This window comes from Onychomys torridus, chromosome 6 (assembly GCF_903995425.1).
Source record: "Onychomys torridus chromosome 6, mOncTor1.1, whole genome shotgun sequence".
Taxonomy (NCBI): Eukaryota; Metazoa; Chordata; class Mammalia; order Rodentia; family Cricetidae; genus Onychomys; species Onychomys torridus.
The window spans coordinates 82,383,746-82,392,483 of NC_050448.1; the positions used below are offsets into that span (position 1 = coordinate 82,383,746).

At 43.4% G+C, this 8,738-nt stretch overlaps 1 long non-coding RNA gene across 1 annotated transcript; it reads left to right on the plus strand.

Moving 5' to 3' along the window:
* The first annotated feature begins 1,792 nt into the window (after positions 1-1,792).
* Positions 1,793-7,538, plus strand: LOC118585932. The gene is made up of 3 exons (XR_004945253.1): positions 1,793-1,913; positions 4,899-5,018; positions 6,712-7,538. It is a non-coding gene; the product is annotated as an uncharacterized LOC118585932 (long non-coding RNA).
* The last annotated feature ends 1,200 nt before the right edge of the window (positions 7,539-8,738 follow it).

Consider the following 8,738-nt stretch of genomic DNA (forward strand, 5'->3'; position numbering starts at 1 on the left):
ACTTCTACAAAATCCGCTTCAGGATTCTGTAAACCACGTGACACTCTGTTCTGCCTAGTTCCATGTAGCTCAGGCTAGCCTGGAACTAGGTAGCACAGGCTCCCCTCAAACTTGTGATCCTTCTTCCTCTGCCTCCCAAGTCCTGGAATTATAGGTGTTAGCTAGCAGACCAACTGTGGGCTTAAATATATTTCTAATGGTGGTGGTGGGGGGTGATTTTGGTTGGAAAAATCTTCAAGGCAGGTATAGGAGGACCCACATGGAACTCAGATGTATTGAGTGACTTAAGCATCCTGAGAGACACCCCCCCCCTTTTTTGACACAAGGAAGTTCCCTCCCAAGCCTACTTATCAAGGACCAGCAACAGGGATCCACTGGGAGCTGCAGAGCACCCCGGGTAATAAACACATACTCCTGCAGAATGGTGTGGAATGGCCACTGTAGTCCCAGCTTGCTTCTCTGGTTGATGAGCCGACCTGGGCATAGACGGGTGGGGAGATGTTGGTCTCCCAGAACAAAACTACTCGAATTCTAGGGAAGTCTCCATCTCAGGATGGGGTTCAGGTTGAGGTGTCCCTTCTGTCCTGGACACTGCATGAGCAATAGGTGGCCCAAGTGCTCATCCACTCGCTAATAGCTGAGCCACAAGGAACAGAACTCACAAATGACCCTAAAGCTGGGGAGAGACGATGGCTGACCAAAGAACCGTTTTTATTTTTGGTTTGTATCCTACCTCCTCTTACTAAACTCTGTGGCTTCAGAACAGAAATCACAGGTTTTGCCCTCTTTCTTCCCCTACGGCACTCACTGAATTTATGCCCGTGGTCAGTGCCCAGTGAACAGGGCACCCCAGGCAGCACTGCCTTGGTCCACAGGCAGCCCCCTTCACCCGCTCATTTCAAAACAGGAACACACCAGGCCAGCAAAACTTCTTATTCTTCATAAAGTGCTCAAAACATGAAGAACAAGCTCTTTATAGACAGGAGTTTCGACTAGGATGACCAACGGCAGAGCCGAACTGCGCCTGCTCACTGTCCGCCAGCCGCACTCTGCAATGTGTGGTATGGAGCAGACGCAGCCAAACCCTGGCTTCGGTTCAGAACCTCTCCTAAGACACCCCTGCCTGGGCCACCCAGGAAGACCAAACAGCAGGGACGGGCAAAGGACGAGGGACGGGGCCGGAACCAAATGAGCTCAGAGGCATGCCTAGCAGAGGGACTCACTTCCTCAAGAGGCTCTCTCCAACGCCCTATGACCCCCCACCATGTGGTCAAAAACCTGGAAACTGGTGGCTACTTTCTTCATTCCTGAGTTGACCTAGAGTTGGTAACTGCACTGTGGGGGCCCGTTGCGGGGTTTGTCTGCTCTATGCTGGCAGAAGACTGACATCCACAGAGCATACCTCCTGCCATGAAGAAACAGTTGTTGCCTTTCCACCCGGCCAAAGCATCTTTTTTCAGCATCTCACCTCCTTCACACATACTTTTTGCTAATGCACAGCCACCAAGGACCCCTGCAGATGCCATGGGGAGACCCGCTTTATTCACAAGCAAACAAGAAGCTGGACCACAGGGTAAATACTTGGCTTCAAAATGCACTTCAGCCAAGCCAGGAAAGACAGAAGGGGTTGGTGAGCAAGAGGGACGCTGCGGGGCCAAGGTGGGGCAGAGAGATGGGGAGGCTAGTCTGAGGCAAGGCCGAGAGGGGCGGAGGCGGGGCCCAGCGGGGCCGAGGCGGGGCCGAGACCGAGGCGGGGCCGAGCGGGGCCGAGGCGTGCCGAGCAGAGCCGAGACCGAGGCGGGGCCGAGCGGGGTCCGAGGCAAGCCGAGCGGGGCCGAGGCTGGAGGCCGAGGCTCGCAGATCGGGGCCGAGGCGTGCCGAGCGGGGCCGAGGCAGGGCCGAGCACGGCCGAGGTGGGGCCAAGGGGTGTCGAACTGGACCAAGGCGGGGCCGGGAGGGGCCGAGGCGGGGTCGTGCGGGGTGGAGGTGGGGCCGAGCGGGGCGGAAGCGGGGTCGAGGCGTGCTGAGTGGGCCTAGCGGGACCTAGGCGGGCTGAGGCGGGGCTAAGGCGGGCCGGACGGTGCCGAGGCGGACCGAGCAGGGACGAGGCAGGGCCGAGGAGGGGCCGAGCTGGGCCGAGGCGGGGCCAAGGCAAGCTGAGTGGGGCCGAGGCGGGCCGAGGCGGGGCTAAGGCGGGCCGGACGGTGCCGAGGCGGGTCCGAGCAGGGCCGAGGAGAGGCCGAGCTGGGCCGAGGCGGGCCAAGGCGTGGCCAAGCGGTGTCGAGGCGGGACCTAGGAGGGCTGAGCTGGGCTGAGGCGGGGTCGAGGCGGGAGGAGCTATCTATCTATCTATCTATCTATCTATCTATCTATCATCTATCTATCATCTATCTATCTATCTATCTATCTATCTATCTATCTATCTATCTATCTATCTATCTATCTATCATCTATCTGTTGTGTGTGTGCATGTGAGTGCCACAGAGCATATAGGGATGTTATCTATCTGTCTATCTATCTATCTATTAGTTTATTTATTTAATTTTTCTTGTGTGTGTACATGTGAGTGCTGCAGAGCATATAGGGATGTCAGAGAATCACTTGTAAGAGTCAGTTGTCTCCTTCCACTCTGTAAGCTATGAAGATCAAACTCAAGTTGTTGGGTTTTTGGGGGAGAAGGATTCCACCTTAGATTTTAAACAATCTTAATGATTATTGTTTGTTATTTTATGTGTATTGGTGTCTTGCCTGTATGTTTGTTTGTCCACCATATATATGAGGTTCCCGTAGAAGCCAGAAGAAAGTCTTGGATTCCCCTGGGATTGTAGCTACAGATGATGTGAGCTGCCATGTGGATGCTGGCAAGTGAACCTGGGTCTTCTAGAAGTGCTGCAGAATGCTTTTAACTGCTGACTTACCTCCTCTGCCACCCAATAGTGTTTTAAAAGTAAAATATTTAGTAGCATTTACAAAATTAAACATTATATTAATTACTATGTAGTACAAATGCAACAGAGATTATATATACAGAAGCTTAGACATACTTGATAGGATTTTTTTTCCAATACCCGCAAGGGCTGCTTTGTAAGTAACGGATCAACAAAAATAGAGTAAATTAAAATGTAACTACAGTGTGCTTTGCATTTAATAACACTTTCCTTCCATTCTCCTAAGAAATGTTTGGTAGAATCATCAACATTAATAAATGTCCTTATATTGAGGTTCATCTGGTGTGCTGGTTAGTTTTTCTTGTCAACTTGACACAACATCGAGTCACCTAGGAAGACAGAACCTCAACTGAGGAACTGTCCAGATCACATTGGCCTATAGCTTTGTCTTTGAGAGACTGTCTTGATTGACAATTGAAGTGGGAGGGCCCTTCTCACTTTGGGTGGTACCATACCTAGGCAGGCGGGTCTGGGCTATAGAAGAAAGTTACCTGGGCATGAGCCAGAAAGTAAGTTAGTAAGCAGCCTTCTTCCATGGTTTCTGCTTGAGTTCCTGCCCTGACTTTCCTTAATGATAGATTGTACCTGGAAGTGTAAGACAAATAAATCCCGTCCTCCACTAAGCTGATTTTGTGCAGAGTATTTAATCATAGCAATAGAATAATACACCTGGAGTATGCTGTATAGCTCACCCATATAAGAGGTCTTTCAATTTAACCTGAGATTTGGAAAGGATACCTGTATACCATGATATTTAAGAGGCATACATGCAGCTTTTCTGTCTTTATCTGCTATTATTTGGGTGTGGTTTGAGTGTGGTTCTAAGAATTCTTGTTTTGGAAGCTTAATCCTCAGCTTGACAATGTTGGGTTATGGTGGAACATATAAGAAGAACATAGTAGAAATGGAAGATGTAAGGTAGCTGGGACATGGGAGCATCTGTCCTCAAAAAAAATTAAGGTAGTTCTCGTGGGATTCCAGTCTCATTAGAATAATGAAATCCTAATTTGTGTCTGCCTGTTTTACAGTGTGGTTGATCCCTCTTGTATATGCTTCATGTACTGTGATGGTGTTCTCCATGAGGTCCTCACTGGACCTCAGCTGAGGCTGGTGTTTTGCTCTCAGCCCCCTAAGATGTGAAGGAAATAAGTGCCTACTCTGGAGTAGTGCTATGATGCTCATATTTCTTGATGTGTTTTTTGTGTGTCCTCGGAAAGGTCACTTACTCATCTGATGCTTTTATTTCGAGAGCTTCAAAGGATGACATATTATCTTTTTGAGATGTCTGCTAAGATGCACCCTTTCAGTTGCTGAAAATAAAACAAAATACATCTCATGAAAAACACTTAAAACTCTTTGGAAAAAACATTTGAAAGTATGAAGGCTTTTCAGAATCATGTTCTAATGCACTAAACTGTGTTGTAATTAGAAATAGTACAGAATAAGGATAGAGTATAATGATGATATTGTATTTAGGGTTTTATTGGTGAAGGTTTTAAGAGATTTTATTAATGAATTTTGTGTTCTTATATTTTATTTTTACTTATTCTTCTGAGAATAGATTTGGACATGATGTTTAGTAAATGTTTTTTTTTTTTTTGCCAGAGCTGAGGACCGAACCCAGGGCCTTGCACTTGCTAGGCAAGCGCTCTACCACTGAGCTAAATCCCCAACCCCAGTGAATGTTTCTTACAGTTGAAGGATACAGAAAATATTTACTAGAATACATTTACAAAAATATTATAACCATTATTTCCTTGACTGTAGCAGTTCAAGTAATTGACTGGAACTTTTATGTTTGCATAAACATGCTTTATTTATCCTGTATTTTTTTATGGAATCTTACAATGTGAGAATTTTATTAAAATTACATTTCTATTATGTGGGAAAAGTTGTTGAAGGTCTGGAAGTCTGTCAAAAAATCTGATTAATCTTTACCTCTTCCTTCAGCTTGCAGCCATTAGTGATGTGTTTGTGGAAAACTATGTCCCTGGCAAACTTTCTGAGATGGGCCTAGGGTATGAAGATATAGACAAGATTGCTCTTCACATCACCTACTGTTCCATCCAGGTATTCAACCCCATGCTATCCTTAGTGAGATTTTTTTCTTCTATGAGAAGCTTGCATTCCTTCTCCCAAAGCCACAGAGACTGCTGAACAGAACTATTAATGACCTGAACTGGACATTTCATAAATGTATTGGCTATTTTTATTTCTTTTCTGAATTGGCAAATTCACATTTATATATAACTGTAGTTAGGATCAAAGGTTTTCTGGGCCTTCAGTTATTATTGTGGAACCTTGAGTTTTCTTCCAGTTGTCAAATTCTGTGGTTTAAAAAAAATTCTTATTTATTTTATGTATACGAGTGATCTGTCTTCATGCACACCAAAAGAGGGAATCAGATCTCATTATATATAGTTGTGAACCACCATGTGGTTGCTGGGAACTGAACTGAGGACCTCTGGAAGAGCAGCCAGTGCTCTTAACCACTGAGCCATTTCTCCAGCCCTTTGTGGTTTCTTTTTTGACTCAGGGTCTCATGTAGACCATGCTGGCCCTGAACCTTCTATGGTGTAGCTGAGGATGATCTTGAACTCCTGATTCTTCTGTCTCCATTTTCTGAGTGCTAGCTAGGCTTACAAGTATGTGTGGTACCATAATGGCCTCAAATTGTCAGATATAATGAAGAAAAGTTCTTGGAGAAAGATTATATACCCTAGTATTTCTCAGCTAAGAGGAAAATTGGTGGATCACATAGTTTTTAGTGGTAGGGCTAGGGTATTCAGGAGGAATGGGGCAAGGAAGTCTGGAATAAGACTCCTGTCATCTATCTTTATTTTCCTTCATTACTACCTCCTGACAATCTTTAGAATAATATCTGCACAGTGTCCTGAATTGCTAAGGGACCTGAGGCTACATAACTATTTAATGGTAAATAGTTAAAAAACCCAAGCTTCTTACATTAAAAATGTTAAACATTCTTAGATACCATGGAAATGCAAATCAAACCTGCATTGAGATTCTGCCTCCCCCATTCAGAATGGCTATCCTTAAGAAAATAAGCAACAAGTTACTTTGCTGGCAGTCGGGGCTGGGGCGAGGGGGGCTGGGAATCATACACCTTTGATGAGAATATAAGTTTTCTGACTGGTGTGGAAATGAATAACAATAGTATCTCTTATATTTTTGGTTGTGAGCCTAGCCTTTAACGGCTGAGCCATCTCTCCAGCCGAACAATAGTATCTCAAAAACCTAAAGTTAGAAATAACATATGATTCAGCTATACCGGTAACTCTTGGGTCTATGTCAAAATGGATCAAAGTCAGCATATGTTAGAAATACCTAATAGTGCTTATTACCACACTACTCACAATAGCTTTGTTATGGAATCAGGAAAGGGTAGAAAATTTTACTGTGGGTAAATATGATCAAAATAGATACATAAATGAAAATTACATCACGAAACCCCTGATTGTGTGAATTACTATATGATAACTCCCCCAAGCTTTTTGATGTAATAGTAAGTGATTCATCACCTCCATACTTTGCCAGTCATTCTGAAATGCTATGGTGAAACACCATGGTCAGAACAACTTCGGGGGAAAGGGTATATTTCATCTTGTGCTTATAGTATAACATCCAGGTTAACCAGGGAAGGGACTTAAGGCAGGAACCTGGAAGCAGGAACTGAAGTAGAGGCCACAGAGAAGTCCTGCTTACTTGCTCGCTCCCCATTACTGCTTAGTCTGTTTTCTTACAGCACATAGGACCATGGTGGCACCAGCAACAATAAGATAGGCCCTCCCACATCTGCCATGAAGAAAGTGCACCACAGGCCAGTCTGGTGGGGACATTTTCTCAATTGAAGTTCCCACTTCCCATATAACAGCTTGTGTCACACCAACAGAAGACTGGCCAGCACAAGTGCTGACATGCGCTTTGTCATGTTGAGCCACTTTACCTGGATTTGCTTGGCCACTCTCTTTCACCTATTGTTAATCGTCTTTGAACCAGTAGATTCAGGAATAAAGCAGCTAGTCAGAAAGTCTAAAGTCATCTATGAGATGTGAGTTTGCATGGGTATAAAGCAAGATTCATTTCTTTTGTAGAAGTTTGTCATTCTTGCTAGATTTCTTTGTATTTTTTAAAACTAAGACTGATTATACCAGTCTAACACTGCACATGTCATCATGGGGATTCTTGTCTTTCCTGATGTTTCTCAGTGTTGCTACTGTGTTGTCAGTGCTGCCCAAGTCCAATTCTGCCCCTTTGGAGTTGGCTGTATTACTGACGAGAGTAATGTTCAAATGCCTGGGATTTGCTTTAATGAAGCCTGACAATTGTATAGTTGAAATTGCCCCAATCTATGAAATCTGGCATGCTAAATGAAAATGCTAAACTGATTTCAAATGCGGAAGGGCCTGGTTATGATTCCTGTGGTCCTTATCATTTCAGAGGAAACTAAATGTGAACAGTAGGGGGCAGTGTTTAAAAAGCTATTGTTCACCAGCAATGACTTTTTGCAAAAACTGCAAAACCCGAGGAGGGCAAATCTCTAATGGTACAGATTTATACTTTTTAAATGGAAGACTGTAAAAAATTATATTACTATTATTAATATTTTTTAAAATTGAAAATAATTTTAAAATTATTATTAAAATTTAAATGATTAAAATAATTTAAAAATGGTTATTCCGTACCTCTCTATACTTGTAGATCTACAAAGGAACCTCTCTTAACAATGTAAACTTGTGTCTTTGGAGCATGTTTTTAATAAAAAAATTTAGCAGCGTGAATCCTTTCCATCACACTTAAAAATATTTCTTTTTTTCTATTTTTCCACTCTATTACTCTTTCCTTCTGGAAGGATAAACATGACAGTATTGGACAAGATTGAATTTTGGTGGGAACAATGAATACCCTTTAATAAAACTTCCTTTGGGATAGGGAATTCGGGAAAGGCGGTGGCTTGGAAAACGAAACTTTGATTTTGCTACTCCATCATTAGTATGTTCTTAACCTCCACCCTGTGTGGATAGGATTCCTCTTGAGAAAAGGGCCTGGCAAGGGATGCAAGGGCTCAATTCAGAGAACATACCCAAGGGTTTAGACTTACTCTTTAGCTCTAAGTAGAAAGACCTTGGAGCACGTCTCTGAAACACAAGGAGAGCATATATTAGAACCAAAGGACAAGAATAGCCAAGCCAGTTTTTAGTAAGAACCACAGCAGCATATTTCCCTGTTAAATATTAAGGTTTAACAAATGATGCTGTGAGTGTACTATGTCAGAAACATTGATAATCATATTTGTGTCTTTATTCCACATCAGATTTATTGAGTAATAATAAATTCATAAGGTATGGAAGCTTTGTCGGCAACAATTTGTTGAGTAGCCCATTCTTCTCCATAGATCTAGCTGAGCAAAATACAAGTTATTTTATCACAATTTTATTTATTAATATTAACTCTCAAATCAGAGCTTTCATTACATATCACACAGTAAATCTCTATATATGTATATATATTATAGAATGGTTTCAAAGGGGTTAAAAAGGCCATAGCAGAATTAAAGGAGTTTCAAAGAGGCCCGAGAGGCAGAACTGATAGAGATGGAAAGAGTCTATGGGATAACAAATTGATGCTGCAGATGTTGCTGCTGAGGCAGGGTGCAGGGCCCAAGCTGAGCTGCAGAGATGAGGTTTAGTGGAAGCTATAGAGGCAAGGGGCAGGACTGGGTCTAGACAGATGAATGGGTGGATGGACAGATAGCAATTCAAGAAAGCTGTG